The 19,170-nt window shown below is 36.2% G+C and overlaps 1 pseudogene; it reads left to right on the forward strand.

Moving 5' to 3' along the window:
* Positions 1–799: 799 nt before the first annotated feature.
* LOC102265002 (olfactory receptor 5M10-like) lies at positions 800–1,826 on the forward strand (annotated as a pseudogene).
* The last annotated feature ends 17,344 nt before the right edge of the window (positions 1,827–19,170 follow it).

Below are 19,170 nucleotides of genomic sequence, written 5' to 3' on the forward strand. Positions count from 1 at the left end.
AATGGAGACAAATTCCTATTCAGATATTTGAATGCTTTGTTTACTGTTCAAATTCTGCCTTCTCAGGCTTTCTCTGAATGACCATCTAAAAGCACTCCACCTTTAATTTTATTCATAGTGTTTTCTTCCAAGTGACATGCTGCTGTAAACATTTGTCTATGTGCTCAATGTCTATTACTTTGCTTACAATATGTGCTTCACAATGATAGGTAAGTTGCTCACTCATGTAACCCAGAAGTTAGAACAAGAAAAAAAAAAATTACGCCTCCATAAATAATGAGTGGGTAAATTTAAAAAGCAGAAAGAATGATTCTTCATTCTGTACCTTCTTAGCCATATGTTAAGAGATACATCTACTAATTCAACGTCTTCTGAATGAAATTAAGCCAGACAAGTATGGGTTTCAGGAGTGAACATGTCTTCTATTGTGTGTCGAAAATAAGGTATCAGAGCTGCAGGGACCGTAGAAACTGCATCCTCCATTTGTCCATTTGAATGATGCCACTGACCTGCTGCTTTCCAGACCTAGTTTTCATTCTTTTGGCTTTCTTTTTCACCGAATTTGAAAAAAAAAAAATACCGAATGTGAAGTTTTCCAAGAAAACAGGTTTAATTTTGTATGTGTATACATGATTTACAAATAAGAAAGGAAAAGGGAATGTGTGAGTTTGTGAGTGTGTGTTTCCAACATATATAGAAAGATATATCACAAAGAGATAAGGTGCAAATATTTACATAGATGCTCTGATGCACTGGTTGAGAAGAGTAATTTCCTTATAGAGAAATAGATCAAAAGTAAATGACAAAAGAATGGAATAAATGCAGAATCAAGATCAGACAGAATTCTTCACTTTACCACTTTCAGCTTTTAAGGGATGAGAATATCTCTTTCCCTAACCACACTGTAGTGACTGAATTCATTCTCCTGAGACTCACAGATGACCCAGTGTTACAGAAAACCCTTGTTTGGGGTGTTCCTGGTGATCTACCTAATCACACTGGCAGGAAATCTGAGCATGATCTTGCTGATCAGGACCAATCCCCACCTCCAGATTCCCATGTATTTCTTCCTCATCCACCTCTCCTTTGTAGACCTTTGCTATTCCTCCAATGTTACTCCAAATATGCTGCACAATTTCCTCTCAGACCAGAAGACCATCTCCTATGCTGGATGCTTCACACAGTGTCTTCATTGCCCTCGTGATCACTGAACTTTATCTCCTTGCTTCAGTGGCCTTGGACCGCTATGTAGCCATCTGCAGCCCTCTACATCACAGCACCAGGATGTCCAAGGATTTTTTGCATCTTTCTACTCACAGTCCCTTATACTTGTGGATTCCTCAATGGTCTCTGTCAGGCACTGCTGACCTTTAATTTGTCCTTCTGTGACTCCCTTGAGATCAACCATTTCTACTGTGCTGATCCTCCTCTGATAATGTTGGCCTGCTCTGACACTTATGTCAAAAAGATAGCAATGTTTGTGGTTGCTGGTTTCACTCTCTCAAGCTCTTTGTTCATCACTCTCCTGTCTTATGTTTTCGTCATTGCACCTATCTTGGTGATTTGTTCTGTGGAAGGCAGGCACAAAGCCTTTTATACCTGTGGTTCCCACCTGGCAATAGTCACTCTATTTTATGGAACCCTCTTCTGCATGTACTTGAGGCCTCAATCTGAGAAGTCTATACAGGAGTCCAAAATATTTGCAGTCTTTTATAGTTTTTTGAGCCCAATGTTGAACCCATTGATCTACAGTATGAGGAACAGGGATGTGAGCCAAGCCATGCAGCAATTGATTAAGAGAAATCTTTCATAAAATTGCAGTTTAAGCATCTGTTCATTTGATATGACTAAATGTCCATGACAGCCTTGTGGTTTAGAGATTAGAAATGAGTAACACAGAGCTTTAACTGTGATAGAATTCCAGATCCTTTTTTTTTTTTTTTTTTTTTTTTTTTGAGGATAAGGATCATTTAGTCATTGGGACATAACATATAGCAATCTCTTCTTTTGGTTAAGCAAAGAGCTTTGTTTCACTCTTAGCCAACAGAATATTCTGATGTCAAGATTTATATCCAGTTTGAAAATGTGTTTTAAAATCTTGTAAAGTACTTAACATTTTGCCTAAATTTTATAGTCTTGAAAACCACTGTGACTTTCAGGACCCAAATTTAAACTCAGTCTTTGCAACTCTCTTAATCCAATGGTTGACCTATTTGGAGTCTCTCATTTTTTAACATTCTACTTATTGACCTCTATTTGTGATTTATGTTTTTGTACTTTGTAAGTCTTTGGGTGAAAATCACCTTAGAAATTCTTGAGAGTATGCATCAACATGTATGAAAATAATCATAAGTAATACAATTATATTTGAATTCTCACTTTTATGTCATTATGCATTAAATTCTAACAAATTAACTAAGTGAAAAAATGATCATCTCCATTTATAAGCTTTACTTTCTTATACACAGAGAGACTAAATGACCTGCCCATAGTCATCCAGCCACTTAGTTGTACAAGGCAATTTGATTCCAAATTCTCTCTCTTTCCAATTCATATTGAAGCTGTTAAACCTCTTTTGTGTGCACGCTAAGTTACTTCAGTTGTGTCTGACTCTTTGTGATGTAATGGGCTCCTCTGTCCATGGGATTCTCCAGGCAAGAATACTGGAGTGGGTTGTCATGCCCTCCTCCAGAGGACCTTCCTGACCCAGGATTGAAGCCACATCTCTTACTTCTCCTGCTTTGGCAGGTGTTTTCTTTAGCACTAGAACCACCTGAGAAACCAGCTAAACCCCTTATTACACAGCAAATACTGGGTGAGATATTGGGGGTGATGAACTGACCAGGTTATTGCCATAAATGATCTGCATTTACTCAGCTTAATTTGTTGGTAATATAATAGAACTGTCTTGTTCTTCCATGTAAAGTAGGCAATTTTGATACATGGAAGGTATATTTTGACTGTATTTTATGAATATATTTTCCAGATTATAAAACAACAATGTTCATTAAAAATGACTAGAAAATAAAAACAGATGTGAAGAAATAACTTTTATGAGTTATGTGTTCTAAACCAATGAATGATTTTTCTTTGTGTTTTTAAATATTCCTACTCAATAATTTTATGTACATATACTATTATAATTGATAAAAAATTGGGATTATTTGCTATATATAAATCTTAACATTGAATTTCATTTGATAGTATAAGGTTTGCATTTTAAAAATACTATTTTTGGTGAACACCACTTTAATGCAGTGAATATTAACAATTAAATCACACTTTAACTTCATTACAAAAATAATTCATATTAATTGTAGAAAAACAAAGAAATGCTGAAAATATATCAAACAATGTTTTCCCTGTATTGTAACCTATTTCAGCCAACTTTTTATTAAGCATTCCCTTATTTTCCCACTAATTTGTGATATTATCTTTCATTGTACATTTATGAATCCAGTTCTGTCTCTTTCTTCTATTTTTGACCAAGTTGTATATGCATTTTAAATCAAATTCTTATCACTAATGTAGATTTTAAATGTATTTTAATTTCTGGTAGACAAATTCCATCTTTATTGTTTTTTTTTTTTGCTTTTAATTTTGTCTTCAGTTCAGTTCAGTTGCTCAGTTGTGTCTGACTCTTTGAAACCCTATGGACTGCAGCATGCCAGGCTTCCCTCATGAGTTTGAGTAGGAATCAATGTCAATTGATTCCATGATGCCATTCAACCATCTCATCCTCTGTCATCCCCTTGTCCTACTGCCTTCAATCTCTCCCAGGATCAGGGTCTTTTTAAAAGTCACTTCTTCACATCAGGTGGACTAGACAGAACTTTCTTTGCAAAGTAATCTCTCTGCTTTTTAATATGCTATCTAAGTTGGTCATAATTTTTGTTACAAGGAGCAAGCATCTTTCAATTTCACGGCTGCAGTCACCACCTGCAGTGATTTTGGAGCCCCAAACAATAAAATCTCACACTGTTTCCATTGTTTCCCCATCTATTTACCATGAAGTGCTGGGACTGGATGCCATGATCTTAGTTTTCTGAATGTTGAGTTTTAAACTAACTTTTTCACTCTCCTCTTTCACTTTCATCAAGAGGCTCTTTAGTTCTTCTTCACTTTCTGTCATAAGGGTGGTGTCATCTGCATATCTGAGATTATTGATGTTTCTCCCAGCAATCTTGATTCTAGCTTATGCTTCATCCAACCTGGCATTTTGCATGATGTACTCTGCATATAAGTTAAATAAGCAGGGTGACAAAATATAGCCTTGGGATACTCCTTTTCCAATTTGGAACCAGTCTGTTGTTCCATGTCCAGTTCTAACTGTTGCTTCTTGACCTGAATACAGATTTCTCAGGAGGCAGGTCATATGATCTGGTATTCCCATCTTTTTCAGAATTTTCCACAGTTTACTGTGATCCACACAATCAAAGGCTTTGGCATGGTCAATAAAGCAAAAGCAGAATTTTGTCTTCAGTTCAGTTCAGTTGCTCAGTCGTGTCCAACTGTTTGCAACCCCATGAATTGCAGCACGCCAGGCCTCCCTGTCCATCACCAACTCCCGGAGTTCACTCAGACTCATGTCCATCGAGTGCGTCATGCCATCCAGCCATCTCATCCTCTGTCGTCCCCTTCTCCTCCTGCTCCCAATCCCTCCCAGCATCAGAGTCTTTCCAATGAGTCAACTCTTTGCATGAGGTGGCCAAAGTACTGGAATTTCAGCTTTAGCATCATTCCTTCCAAAGAAATCCCAGGGCTGATCTCCTTCAGAATGGACTGGTTGGATCTCTTTGCAGTCCAAGGGACTCTCAAAAGTCTTCTCCAACACCACAATTCAAAAGCATCAATTCTTTGGCTTAGGATAGTACAAATTAGATATTTCTACAACAGATTAGTTTCAAATAGAAAAAGGAGTACGTCACGGCTGTATACTGTCACCCTGCTTATTTAACTTATATGCAGAGTACATCATGAGAAACGCTGGGCTGGAAGAAGCACAAGCTGGAATCAAGATTGCTGGGAGAAATATCAATAACCTCAGATATGCAGATGACACCATCCTTATGGCAGAAAGTGAAGAGAAACTAAAAAGCCTCTTGATGGAAGTGAAAGAGGAGAGTGAAAAAGTTGGCTTAAAGCTCAACATTCAGAAAATGAAGATCATGGCATCTGTTCCCATCACTTCATGGGAAATAGATGGGGAAACAGTGGAAACAGTGTCAGACTTTATTTTGGGGGCTCCAAAATCACTGCAGATGGTGATTCCTGCCATGAAATTAAAAGACGCTTACTCCTTGGAAGGAAAGTTATGACCAACCTAGATAGCATATTCAAAAGCAGAGACATTACTTTGCCAACAAAGGTCCAACTAGTCAAGGCTATGGTTTTTCCAATAGTCATGTATTGATGTAAGAGTTGGACTGTGAAGAAAGCTGAGAACAGAGGAATTGATGCCTTTGAACTGTGGTTTTGGAGAAGACTCTTGAGAGTCCCTTGGACTGCAAGGAGATCCAACCAAGGAGAAAACAAATGATATATTAATACAGGCAGCCCTCACTTTGCATATCTCCTGTAATTGAAACCATGGAACCTAGAAATGTGTCGTTGCTTTTGGTGGATTTCAGTGACCACAGCTCTGTATTAAGTGAGGACTACCTGCACTAAGTACTCGCTTAGGCACAGGCAGATGCCTGACAGTCCAATGGCTGGACGTTTGTAACTAGAACCCCTGGAAGGGTGAATTGGCTCTGATCACAAAGGGGAATTTGACTCTCATGCAACATATTTTTCATTAGAATGTATACATACAATAAAATGAATATCACAGTTTTTTTAAAAAAAGACATACCATTTTATATAGTTTTTTATGAGAAAAGGAATCATCAGTTTATGCATTATGATAATTTTATAGTATACTAGGATTAAGAAACAATAAACAATGTTTATTAACCCATGCCCAAATTTCCCACAGTAAACAATCATTTGTTTCATAAGCAAGAACCAAACTAACAAAAAGCCTACTTTCAATATAATCCAGATCACAAGTCATAAAATTAAAGAACTTCTGTTTATTGTGGGCTTCCCTGGTGGCTCAGACAATAAAAATCTGCCTGCAGTACAGGAGACAGGGATTTGATCCCTGAGTTAGAAAGATCCCCTGGAGAAGGGAATGCTACTCACTCCAGTTTTCTTGCCTGGAGAATCTCAGAGCCAGAGGAGCCTGGCAGGCTGTAGTCTATGAGGTAGCAAAGAGTCAGATACAACTGAGCAACTAACGGTTTCACTTCTTCTTTCTTATGCATTGTTATAATTTCAATGTGAAATTAGGAAAAGCAGAGGTTGAAAATCTGTCCTATAAAAGGATTGAGCTGCACGATTATCTATGTTCTTTAGTAATTAAATCATGTCTGACTCTTTTGTGACCTCATGAGCTGTAGTCCATCAGGTTCCTCTGTCCACAGAATTCTCCAGGCAAGAATACTGGAATGTGTTGCCATTTTCTTCACCAGGGGCATCTTCCTGACCCAGTGATGGAACCTGCATCTCTTGCATTGCAGGTAGATTCTTTATTGTCTCAGCCACTAGGGAAGCCCCATGATTATTCAGGTTTCTTCTAATACAAGCTTCTGTTATCACCCCCACCTTAAAAATATTGTGCTCTGAATAGGTTGATTTCTTCAATTTGTTGGTAATTGTCAACTGGGTGATCAGGGCAAGTAAATATCAATCTCTGTCCACAATGTTTTGATCTGGAAAACAAATTTATATTTCATTGAGAAGTTTGCTGTTCAACACAAAACTTGCCCAAAAGAATTTTATATTTTATTTTATTTATTTCATTTCCTCAAGCCTAAATATCATCATCAGGTACCTAACACACCATGACACTGAGAAGAAGTAAAAAATTAAAGTGAGTTCCAACAAATAGGGTCTGACAGATCAATGTTTTCTATGTTAAATGTAATCTACTATATTCACACATCATACAATAGAATGAACACTCACAATCATGTTGAGGATTCAGGAGAACTTGAGTAACTGGTTACTGGTGGTGATTTCACACATCACTACATTCAAAAAGGAGGAAGTATAAAGAATAGCAAGGGTAGCATTTTGGAAATGTATATTAGCATAGTAAATGATCAAAAACAATAATTCATATGAATAAATATTTTCTTTCCTTTTTTAAATTGAAGTCATTTATTATTCCCCTCTTGCCATGCCAGAAGTGTGGTGATTTTCTGCTCATTAGAGCTGGAGAATCATATTTTCCAAGCTGGAGTCTCCCTTTTAATTAAACATTTCATGCATAATTAAAGTATACATGAAGATACTCTATTTTAAATATTTCATCTTACAAAATTACAAACAAATAAGATAAAAAGCATGTATTTTCATTTCAAAAGAATTCACTTGAAAAGGGGATGTTTCCTGAAAGAGCAAAAATAAATATGCATCATTGCAATTTAATAATATTATGTTCTTAAAATTGACATTCAGGAACAATCTTTTTACCTTTTGTTTTATTATATAGTTTGTATTTATATATATTAATTTTTATCTTATATTGGAGCATATTAATAGTTGAAGTACAATTTTGTGTTAGTTTCAGATGTATAGCAATGTGATTTACCTCTACATATACATATATCTATTATTTTTCAGATTCTTTTCCTATAAAGTTATTAAAGAATACTGAATTCCCTGTGCTATACAGTATGTCCTTGTTGGTTGTCTATTTTACATTTAGTATAGTAGTGTGCATATATTAATCCCAAACTCCTAATTCACTACCCACACCCCCGCCCCACCCCCCAGTCACCTTTCCCCTCTGATAACCATAGGTTTGTTTTCAAAGTCTGTGAGCCTATTTCTGTTTTGTAAATAGGTTCTTTTATACCATATTTTAGATCCCACCAATACGTGATATCATGTGATAATTTGTCTCTCTGTCTGACTTACCTCACTTACTATGATAATCTCTAAGTCCATTCATGTTACTACAAATTACATTGTTTTATTCTTTTTATGGCTGAGTAGTCTCTGTCAGTTTACATTTAGGTTACTTTCATATCTTGACTATTGTAATATTTTCTTCAAGAGGGTAAATTAAAAACTTCCTAAATATTAAAAGGAAGTGATGTACTAAAATGCTTTGTTTAATGTTATGAATGTTGTTATACTATGATTTTAAAAATATATATCAATTTCAAAGAGTATCAAGTGATCCAGAATATGATATAAAACTCTTCTGTAAGAAAGGAAAATTCTAAATCAGGAAAGGGTATCTCCTACTGAGAGGGGAATCTGCCTTGTCTAAAAGAAACAGATTAAACAAATAATGGAAACATTTAAAATTATGAAATACTAAACTATATGTTGAAATAATGAAGTATATATTGTTTTGTATTCCCAAGAAGTAGACTTAAATATAAACCAAATGTCCTGTAAGAAAGAAAAAGTCAGAATTAGAGATTCTTTAGAGAAGATAATTAGGTCTCATTAAAGGAAAGTGTATATTGTTGTTCAGTCGTTCAGTCATGTTTGACTGCAACCCCATAGACCATAGCATGCCAAGGCTTCCCTGTCCTTTACCATCTCCCAAAGTTTTCTCAAACTCATATTCATTGTGTTGATGATGCCATCCAACCATCTCACTCTCCATTGTCCCCTTCTTCTCCTGCCTTCAACTTTTTCCCAACATCAGCGTCTTTTCCAATGAGTCAGCTCTTCACAACAAGTGGCCAAAATATTGGAGCTTCAGCTTCAGCATCAGTCTTTCCAATGAATATTCAGGGTTGATTTCCTTTAGGATTGACTAGTTTGATCTCCTTGCTGCCCAAGGAATCTCAAGAATCTTCTCCAGCATCACACTTCAAAGTCATCAGTTCTTTGGTGCCCAGCCTTTTTTATTGCCCAGATCTCATATATGTACATAACTACTAGAAAAACCATTGCTTTGACTATATGGACCTTTGTAGTCAAAGTGATGTTTCTGCTCTTTAATACACTGTCTAAGATTGTCATAGCTTTTCTTCCGAGGAGCAAGTGTTTTTTTTAATTTCATGGCTGCAGTCACTGTCCACATGATTTTGGAGCCTAAGGAAATAATGTCTGTCACTGTTTCCATTGTTTCCCCATCTATTTGCTATGAAGTGATGCAACTAAATGCTATGATCTTTATTTTTTGAATGTTGATTTTTAAGCCAGTTTTTTCATTCTTTCTCCTTCTCTTTATATATATTTATCAGTATTTATTTACCACATGAATATATAGACCATGTGAAAGTAAATAATTTTTCCATTCAGGAAACACATTGTAATATATGTCACTTTTCTGGTAAGAGTAGCTCAGGCATCCTCAACATCACTGACCTGGGAAGAGAAAGGAAGAAGTATCTGCTAAGTAATCAGTGAAATGCGTTCTTGAGACTAAAACTGTGATCCTACATAATCATAAAAGCTGTTCTGCTGTTGTATTTCTCACCAGTCATCATTTCCAAATGCTTTTCCCAGTTACAGTTTCCATATTTATAAATTATTATTGTTTTTCCAGAGAATTGCATTCAGGCAGACCTGCAAAGAACACTTTTGGATTGTTTTGGGGACTATTTTTACATTGGGGGACTGTTGAAATAGAACTTTTCTCCCTTATACCAAGGTTTTTCACAATTACTCTTCTCAAACCCTGTTTCACATTCTAACACTGTAGATAAATGGATTCAGCATGAAACTCACAAAAGTACAAGTCAGTGCCACAATGTTTATCTTGTTCAACAGATCACTCATTTGCTAATCTCAGATACACACCTCTATAAAACATAGAGACAGCTGTCAGGTGGGAATCACAGGTGGAGAAGATTTTGTGTTGCCCTTCACTGGAATGGATCCTCATAATGGAGATGAAAATGGAAACATAGATGAGGATGGTGAGTAGGATTAACCTGTGAGGTTAATCCCTGTGAACACAAACAAGGTAGTTTGCTTTATCTAAGTGCCAGAACATGTCAACATTAAGAGGGGTGGATCAGCACAGTAGAAATGGTTTATGGCGTTGGATCCACAAAAGGACAAGCGGGAGGTCAATATTACCTGCATTGTGCCCACCATAGACCCCCAGATAGGGGAAAGTGACCAGGCAGATGCACAGTGACATGGACATTCTTCTGTTGTAATGCAGGGAATGGCAGATTGCCATGTACCTGTCCTTTGCTATCAAGATTTCAATGCTTAGCTTTGACTAGCTTTTATCTAACTAAGGGAAAATTCCTAACACTGTGCATATATTGTTATTTATTAGCTGTAACTCAGTATTAAACACCCATTGTATCAAACACCTGGTGTGTCCACCAAGCCACAGAATTGAACATGATTGAGCAACCGAACAAAAACAAACACCCAGTGAATAATTTGATCTGCTTTACTCTGAGGAAAGCAAACCTTATCTTTAAATCAATTTTGTGGAGGTAAATTTACATGTAAAAAATTGTGGGAATTTTAAAGTAGTTTGGCAGCAAGCACAACCATTCTGTTATAAGTCAAGTTTTCCAGGCTGCTCTGCAGGTAAGGGGGCCTTCCCAGTTGGCACAATGGTAAAGAATCCATCTTCCAATGCAGCAGATGCAGGAGACACAAGTTCAATCCCTAGGTCGGGAAGATCCTTTGAAGGAGGAAATGGCAACCCACTCTGGTATTCTTGTCTGGAAAATTGCATGGACAGAGGAGCCTTGCAGAATATAGTCCATAGAGTCACAAAGAGTAGGACATGACTAAGTGACTGAACACACACTCATCTGCAGGTAGGGAGAGAGACTGGGAATAATGAAAAAGAAAAAAGCCACAAAATTCACTCTTAGAAATATTTTAACAATTATAAATATATATATGCATCCAACATAGAAGCACCACAATATATAAGACAAATGCTAACAAGTATGAAAGGGGAAATTAACAATAACACAATAATAGTGGGAGACTTTAATATCCCACTCACACCTATGGATAGATCAACTAAACAGAAAATTAACAAAGAAACACAAACTTTAAGTGGTATAATAGACCAGTTAGACCTAATTGATATCTATAGTACATGTCACACCAAAACAATGAACTTCACCTTTTTCTCAAGCACACATGGAACCTTCTCCAGGATAGATCACATCCTGGGCCATAAATCTAGCCTTGGTTAATTCAAAAAAATTGAAATCATTCCATGCATCTTTTCTGACCACAATGCAGTAAGATTAGATGTCAATTACAAGATAAAAACTATTAAAAATTCCAACATATGGAGGCTGAACAACACGCTGCTGAATAACCACAAATCACAGAGGAAATCAAAAAAGAAATTAAAATATGCATAGAAACTAATGAAAATGAAAACACAACAACCCAAAACCTGTGGGACACTGTAAAAGCAGTGGTAAGGGGAAGGTTCATAGCAATACAGGCTTACCTCAAGAAACAAGAAAAAAGTCAAATAAATAACCTAACTCTATACCTAAAGCAACTAGAAAAGGAAGAAATGAAGAACCCCAGGGTTAGTAGAAGGAAAGAAATCTTTAAAATTAGGGCAGAAATAAATGCAAAAGAAAGAGACCATAGCAAAAATCAACAAAGCCAAAAGCTGGTTCTTTGAGAAGATAAATAAAATTGACACACCATTAGCCACACTCATCAAGAAACCAAGGGGGAAAAATCAAATCAACAAAATTAGAAATGAAAATGGAGAGATCACAACAGACAACACAGAAATACAAAGGATCATAAGAGACTTTTATCAGCAACTATACGCAAATAAAATGGACAACTTGGAAGAAATGGACAAATTCTTAGAAAAGTACAACTTTCCAAAACTGAATCAGGAAGAAATAGAAAATCTTTACAGACCCATCACAAACATGGAAATTTAAACTGTAATCAGAAATCTTCCAACAAGCAAAAGCCCAAGACCAGACGGCTTCACACCTGGATTCTACCAAAAATTTAGAGAAGAGCTACCACCTATCCTATTCAAACTCTTCCAGAAAATTGCAGAGGAAAGTAAACTTCCAAACTCATTCTATGAGGCCACCATCACCCTAATACCAAAACCTAACAAAGATGCCACAAAAAAATAAAACTACAGGCCAATATCACTGATGAACATAGATGCAAAAATCCTTAACAAGAGTCGAGCAAACAGGACCCAACGATATGTTAAAAAGATCATATATCATGACCAAGTGGGCTTTATCCAAGGGATGCAAGGATTCTTCAATATTCACAAATCAATCAAAGTAATAAACCACATAAACAAATAGAAAACCCTCCAGGAATCAGGAATAGAAGGAACATACCTCAACATAATAAATGCTATATATGACAAACCCACAGCAAACATCCTCAATGGTGAAAAATTGAAAGCATTTCCCGTAAAGTCAGGAACAAGACAAGGGTGTCCATTCTCACCACTACTATTCAACATAGTTTTGGAAGATTTGGCCACAGCAATCAGAGCAGACAAAGAAATAAAAGGAATCCAGATTGGAAAAGAAGTAAAACTCTCACTATTTGCAGATGACATGATCCTCTACAAAGAAAACCCTAAAGACTCCACCAGAAAATTACTAGAGCTAATCAATGAATATAGTAAAGTTGCAGGATATAAAATCGACACACAGAAATCCCTTGTACTCCTATACACTAACAATGAGAAAACAAAGAGAAATTAAGGAAACAATTTAATTCACCATTGCAATGAAAAGAATAAAATACTTAGGAATATATCTACCTAAAGAAACTAAAGACCTATATATAAAAAACTATAAAACACTGATGAAACAAATCAAAGAGAACACTAATAGATGGAGAAATATACCATGTTCATGGACCAGAAGAATCAATATAGTGAAAATGAGTATACTACCCAAAGCAATCTATAGATTCAATGCAATCCCTATCAAGCTACCAATGGTATTTTTCACAGAGCTAGAACAAACAATTTCACAATGTGTATGGAAATACAAAAACCTAGAATAGCCAAAGCAATCTTGAGAAAGAAGAACGAAACTGGAGGAATCAACCTGCCTGACTTCAGGCTCTACTACAAAGCCACAGTCATCAAGATAGTGTGTCAGTATGGTACTGACACAAAGAGAGAAATATAGATCAATGGAACAAAATAGAAAGCCCAGAGATAAATCCTCGCACCTATGAACACCTTATCTTTGACGAAGGAGGCAAGCATATACACTGGAGAAAAGATGATCTCTTTAACAAGTGGTGCTGGGAAAACTGGTCAACAACTTGTAAAAGAACGAAACTAGAACACTTTCTAACACCATACGCAAAAATAAATTCAAAATGGATTAAAGATCTAAACTTAAGACCAGAAAATATAAAACTCCTAGAGGAGAACATCAGAGAAGGCGATGGCACCCCACTCCAGTACTCTTGCCTGGAAAATCCCATGGACGGAAGAGCCTTGTAGGCTGCAGTCCATGGGGTCATGAAGAGTTGGACACGACTGAGTGACTTCACTTTCCCTTTTCACTTTCATGCTTTGAAGAAGGAAATGGCAACCCACTCCAGTGTTCCTGCCAGGAGAATCCCAGGGACAGGGGAGCCTGGTGGGCTGCCGTCTCTGGGGTTGCACAGAGTCGGACATGACTGAAGCAACTTAGCAGCAGTAGCAGTAGCAGAGGAGAACATAGGCAAAACACTCTCCGACATAAATCACGGCACAATCCTCTATGACCAACCTCCCAGAATATTGGAAATAAAACCAAAAATAAACAAATGGGACCCAATTAAAATTAAAAGCTTCTGCACAAAAAAGGAAATCTGCTGCTACTGCTGCTAAGTCGCTTCAGTCGTGTCCGACTCTGTGTGACCCCATAGACGGCAGCCCACCAGGCTGCCCTGGCCCTGGGATTCTCCAGGCAAGAACACTGGAGTGGATTGCCATTTCCTTCTCCAATGCATGAAAGTGAAAAGGGAAAGTGAAGTTGCTCAGTCGTGTCCGACTCTTCATGACCCCATGAATTGCAGCCTACCAGGCTCCTCCATCCATGGGATTTTCCAGGCAAGAGTACTGGCATGGGGTGCCATCACCTTCTCTGAAAGGAAATCTAAGCAAGGTGAAAAAATAACCTGCAGAATGGGAGAAAATAATAGCATACGAAGCAACTGACAAAGAATTGATCTCAAAAATATATAATCAACTCCTGCAGCTCAATTCCAGAAAAAAAAAAAAACAACTCAATCAAAGATTGGGCCAAAGAACTAAATAGACATTTCTCCAAAGAAGACATACAGATGGTTAACAAACACATGAAAAGATGCTCAACATCACTCATTATCAGAAAAATGAAAATCAAAACCACAATGAGGTACCATTTCACACCAGTCAGAATGGCTGCTATCCAAATGTCTACAAGCAATACATGTATACCTGTGGCGGATTCATTTTGATATTTGGCAAAACTAATACAATTATGTAAAGTTTAAAAATAAAATAAAATTTTAAAAATAAATAAATAAATAAGAAAAAAAATTAAATTAAATTAAAAAAATGTTGGAGAGGGTGTGGAGAAAGGGGAATCCTCTTACACTGTTGGTGGGAATGTGAACTAGTACAGCCACTATGGAGAACAGTGTGGAGATTCCTTAAAAAACTGGAAGTAGAACTGCCATGTGACCCAGAAATCCCGCTGCTGGGCATACACACCGAGGAAACCAGAATTGAAAGAGACACATGTACCCCAATGTTCATAGCAGCACTGTTTATAATAGCCAGGACATGGAAGCAACCTAGATGTCCATCAGCAGATGAATAGATAAGAAACCTGTGGAATACACAATGGAATATTACTCAGCCATTAAAAAGAATACATTTGAATCAGTTCTAATGAGGTAGGTGAAACTGGAGCCTATTATACAGAGTGAAGTAAGCCAGACAGGAAAACACCAATACAGTATACTAATGCATATATATGGAATTTAGAAAGATGGTAATGATGACCCTATATGTGAGACAGCAAAAGAGACACAGATGTATTGAACAGTCTTTTAGAGTCTGTGAGAGAGGGAGAGGGTGGGATGATATGGGAGAATGTCACTGAAACATGTAAATTATCACATGTGAAACGAATCGCCAGTCCATGTTCTATGCATGATACAGGGTGCTCGGGGCTGGTGCACTGGGATGACCCAGAGGGATGGGCTAGGGAGGGAGGTGGGAGGGGGGTTCAGGATGGGGAACACATGTACACCCATGGCAGATTCATGTTAATGTATGGCAAAACCAATACAGTATTGTAAAATAAAAAAAAATAAAAAAAAAAGAAATATTCTGACTTTTTACTTGAATGAAAACACTCATGGGATTGTCACAAGCCTTTGTTAATATACAGAATTCTGAAAGAGCAATTTTGACCACTTTGTCCTGTTTCTGTTGCTTTTGTGGAGGAGTAGGTTTGAGGAGGCCATTACTCTGCTATTCAAAAGTTGATCTACTTCTGATACAATGTTTTAGAGATTCATTTAAGTTTTATTAGTACTTTGTTCAGTTTTTATTTCTATGTAGTGTCCCATTATGTGGATATATCACAATTTGTTTATCTAAGTATCTGCCTTTATAAGTTTGAATTTCTTTGTGGGTGTATGCCTTCTTATACTCTTGGATAAAATCCTAATACTTACTGAGACATAGTTTTATAGGAAAATTAAGACATTATAAGGCATTTCAGAATAAAAAACTAGTTTTCCAAAGTAGCTGAATCATTTTAAACTTCTTCACATGATATATTATGAGAGTTACAGTGGATTCACATTGTCTTTATAAGACAATGGATATAATTTCTATCCAATGTTGTGTTAGTTTCTACTGTACATCAAAATGAGTCAGCCTTACATATAAGTGTATCCCCTCCCTTTTGGACTTCCTTCTCATTAGGTCACCACAGTGCCTTAAGGAGAGCTCTCTGTGCTATACAGTGTGTTCTCATCGCATGCATGCTCAGCTACTCAACATGTCCTACTCTTCGCAACCTCATGGACCATAGCCTGCCAGACTCCTCAGTCCTTGGGATTTTCCAGGCAAGAATATTGGAGTGGATTTGCCATTTTCTCCTTCAGGGATCTTCCCAACCCAGGAATCGAACCTGCATGTTTTATGCCTTCTTCATTGGCAGGTGGGTTCTTACAATTAGCGCCACCTGGGAAGGTCTAGTTACCTATTTTATATCAACAGTGTATATACCTCAATCACACTCTCCCAATTCTTGTTATTAATGAGGATGTGAAGTGGTATCTCAAGGGAGTTACAATTTATATTTCCTTAACAATTATACATATTGAAATTCTTTCCATACGGTTTTTGGCAATTCATATATTTTTGTATATGAAATGTATTAAGATCATAGATTTAAAAAAATTGTCTGATTGCATTTTGATCAGTGAATAGTGGAGGATCTATATGCATTCTGAGTAGGAATCCTTGCCAACATTACTCAGTATGAATATTTTTCCTAGTCTGTGGCTTTCCTAGTCTTTGTGCTCCTCAAAACTCTCCCTTAGTTCACTTTTTTCTATTTCTCACTATCAGTATGTGACCTCACCTTAGCATTTATAGAGAAAATGACATTTAAAAAAATAATTGATATTCTTTCTTCCTTACTGTAATGTAAGTACTAAACTTATCTACCATATTCCCTACTTCCATGGTATTAAAAGTGACGGCTAATGTCTCTCTGCTAAAGATTTCACACACAGTATCAATCCTGTGTATAATGCTATGTAGCAATATCAGCCTCAGAGGAGACTCTAATTCCCAAGGGATCAAGTTAATGTTACAATTTTGAGAAACAAAGGTAATTTTAATTGGCTTTTAGATTTTTTTAACACCCTAGAGACTATACTTAAGAAATACATTATAAATCATCCCCTCTTATTTTTTTCAAAATGTCATAATTTCAGTTTTACAGGTAGGTCATTTGATATACTTGTTCACCAAGTATAAGTTTTTTTTCTTTTTGTGGAGATTAGTATTCACCATATGCCAAAAAAAATGCATTTAAAAGCATCCCACATTCATTTTTCTTCACAATACTTGCTTCTAACTGAGATTAGAGTCTTTTTTAATGGTGAAGATTTCATCAAGTCTAGAAATTGTAAAGGGACCAGGGAAGAAAGTGATACACAGTATTCCTAGGTTCAAATATTTGGCTTAATCATAAGCTCCAGATGTCTTCATTCTTAGTCCTGGGATCACATCAGGAAGAAGATGGCAAGTATACAGAGACAAGAAGTGCCAGAGTGACAGCTCTGCAGCCAGACAGTGCAGAGAGAGCCATCATGCTCACAATACAAAAAGATATGCATTGCCTAAAATAGGAATTCTAATGGTGATGGGTTTCTGTGTGTGTGTGTGTGTGTGTGTGTGTGTGTGTGTGTGTGAATTTAACCTTTTAGAATTCAAATTTTCCAACTCCTGGAAATGAACTAATGCTTTATGTAAACTACAGAAAACAGATAAGTGTGTTACAGGCAGCACAGTTAAATACAAGGGCCACTTCTGTACTTGTAAAAACTACTGTGCTTCCTCAAAAGATAAATCAGAGTTTAACAAATCAAAGACAGTTACCCCACAACATGACTCCAATTCAGAGGAGACAATTACTGCTGTGGTTTCCAAACAGTACGTGATATATCTTTATCTCTGGGTTTAGTACTTGTTCCTTCTCCTACAATATTATACTTCATTAGGCTGGAGATTTTTTTTTCATTGCTGTAGCACTAGAACCTAGAACAGAAAAAAAAATCAATCTTTACAGTGTAAAAGAATAAATGAGTGCATGTATGAATTCTTCATTCTGTTTATTCTTAGTCATATCTTGAGATAAATTTCACTAATTCAATGTTCTTTGAATGAAATTAAGTCATACAACTATGGGATTCAGTTGAAAATGCAGTACTGAACATTTATAACTGTTTTAAAACAATCAGTTCAATGCAGTTTAGTCGCTCAGTCGTGTACAAATTTTCACAATCCCATGGACTGCAGCACACCAGACTTCCCTGTTCATCATCAACTCTGGGAGCTTGCTCAAACCCATGTCCATTAGGTTGGTGATGCCATCCAATCATCTCATCCTCTGTCGTCCCCTTCTTCTCCTGCCTTCAATCTATCCCAGCATTAGGGGCTTTTCCAATGAGTAAGTTCTTTGCATCAGGTGGACAAAGCATTAGAGTTTCAGCTTCAGAATCAGTCCTTCTAATGAATATTCAGGACTGATTTCCTTTAGGATTAACTGGTTTGATCTCTTTGCAGTCCAAGGGACTCTCAAGAGTCTTCTCCAACACCACAGTTCAAAAGCATCAATTCTTTGGTGCTCAGCTTTCTTTATAGCACAGTCCTCACTATATAGTCCAGTGCTGCCTGGCAGGATCTGAAACAATAGTCTGTAAGAACTGGTGGAGCTCTAGAAAAACAGTTTTCTTCATTTGTCCATTTTAAAGGTGTTGATGATGTCTTGTTGCTTTTCATACCTGATTTTCATACCTTTGGTTTTTTGTTCCCACAAAGTTTGAAAAAAAAAATCAAAGTATAGTCCCCTTAAAAGATATAAATGTATATATATATATATAATGATATAAAAGATATAAGTGAATATATATAATATGTAATATTATTAGATCATAACATTTATTAATATATATTATTAATAATCAACATAGAATATTTAATATAATTAATATATAATATTATATATAAAATTTAATATATAACCATGTATAAAATATATAATAATCAATGTATAATATTAGATACTATATAACAATATATAATAATTAATATAATATCAAAATCAATATATTAATAAATGATATACAATTATTATTATATAATACATATAATATTATATACCAATATTTGATTAATGATATATGTATATATACAAACAAGGGAGAGATTGAGATACAGTGAGAAAATGCAGAATAGTACTGAGGTATAGGATTGAATATTTGTGCAGAAATCCTGATTAATTTGTTGAAAAATAGAAATTTCTTCACAGATGAATTGATCAATGAGTAAATGTAAGAGGTATGGAGTGAATGCAGAGCCTGTCATACAGAATTCTTAACTTTCTTTGTCACTTTCAGTTCTCAAGGAATAAGAAT

This window comes from Bos mutus, unplaced genomic scaffold, assembly GCF_027580195.1.
Source record: "Bos mutus isolate GX-2022 unplaced genomic scaffold, NWIPB_WYAK_1.1 CTG206, whole genome shotgun sequence".
Taxonomy (NCBI): Eukaryota; Metazoa; Chordata; class Mammalia; order Artiodactyla; family Bovidae; genus Bos; species Bos mutus.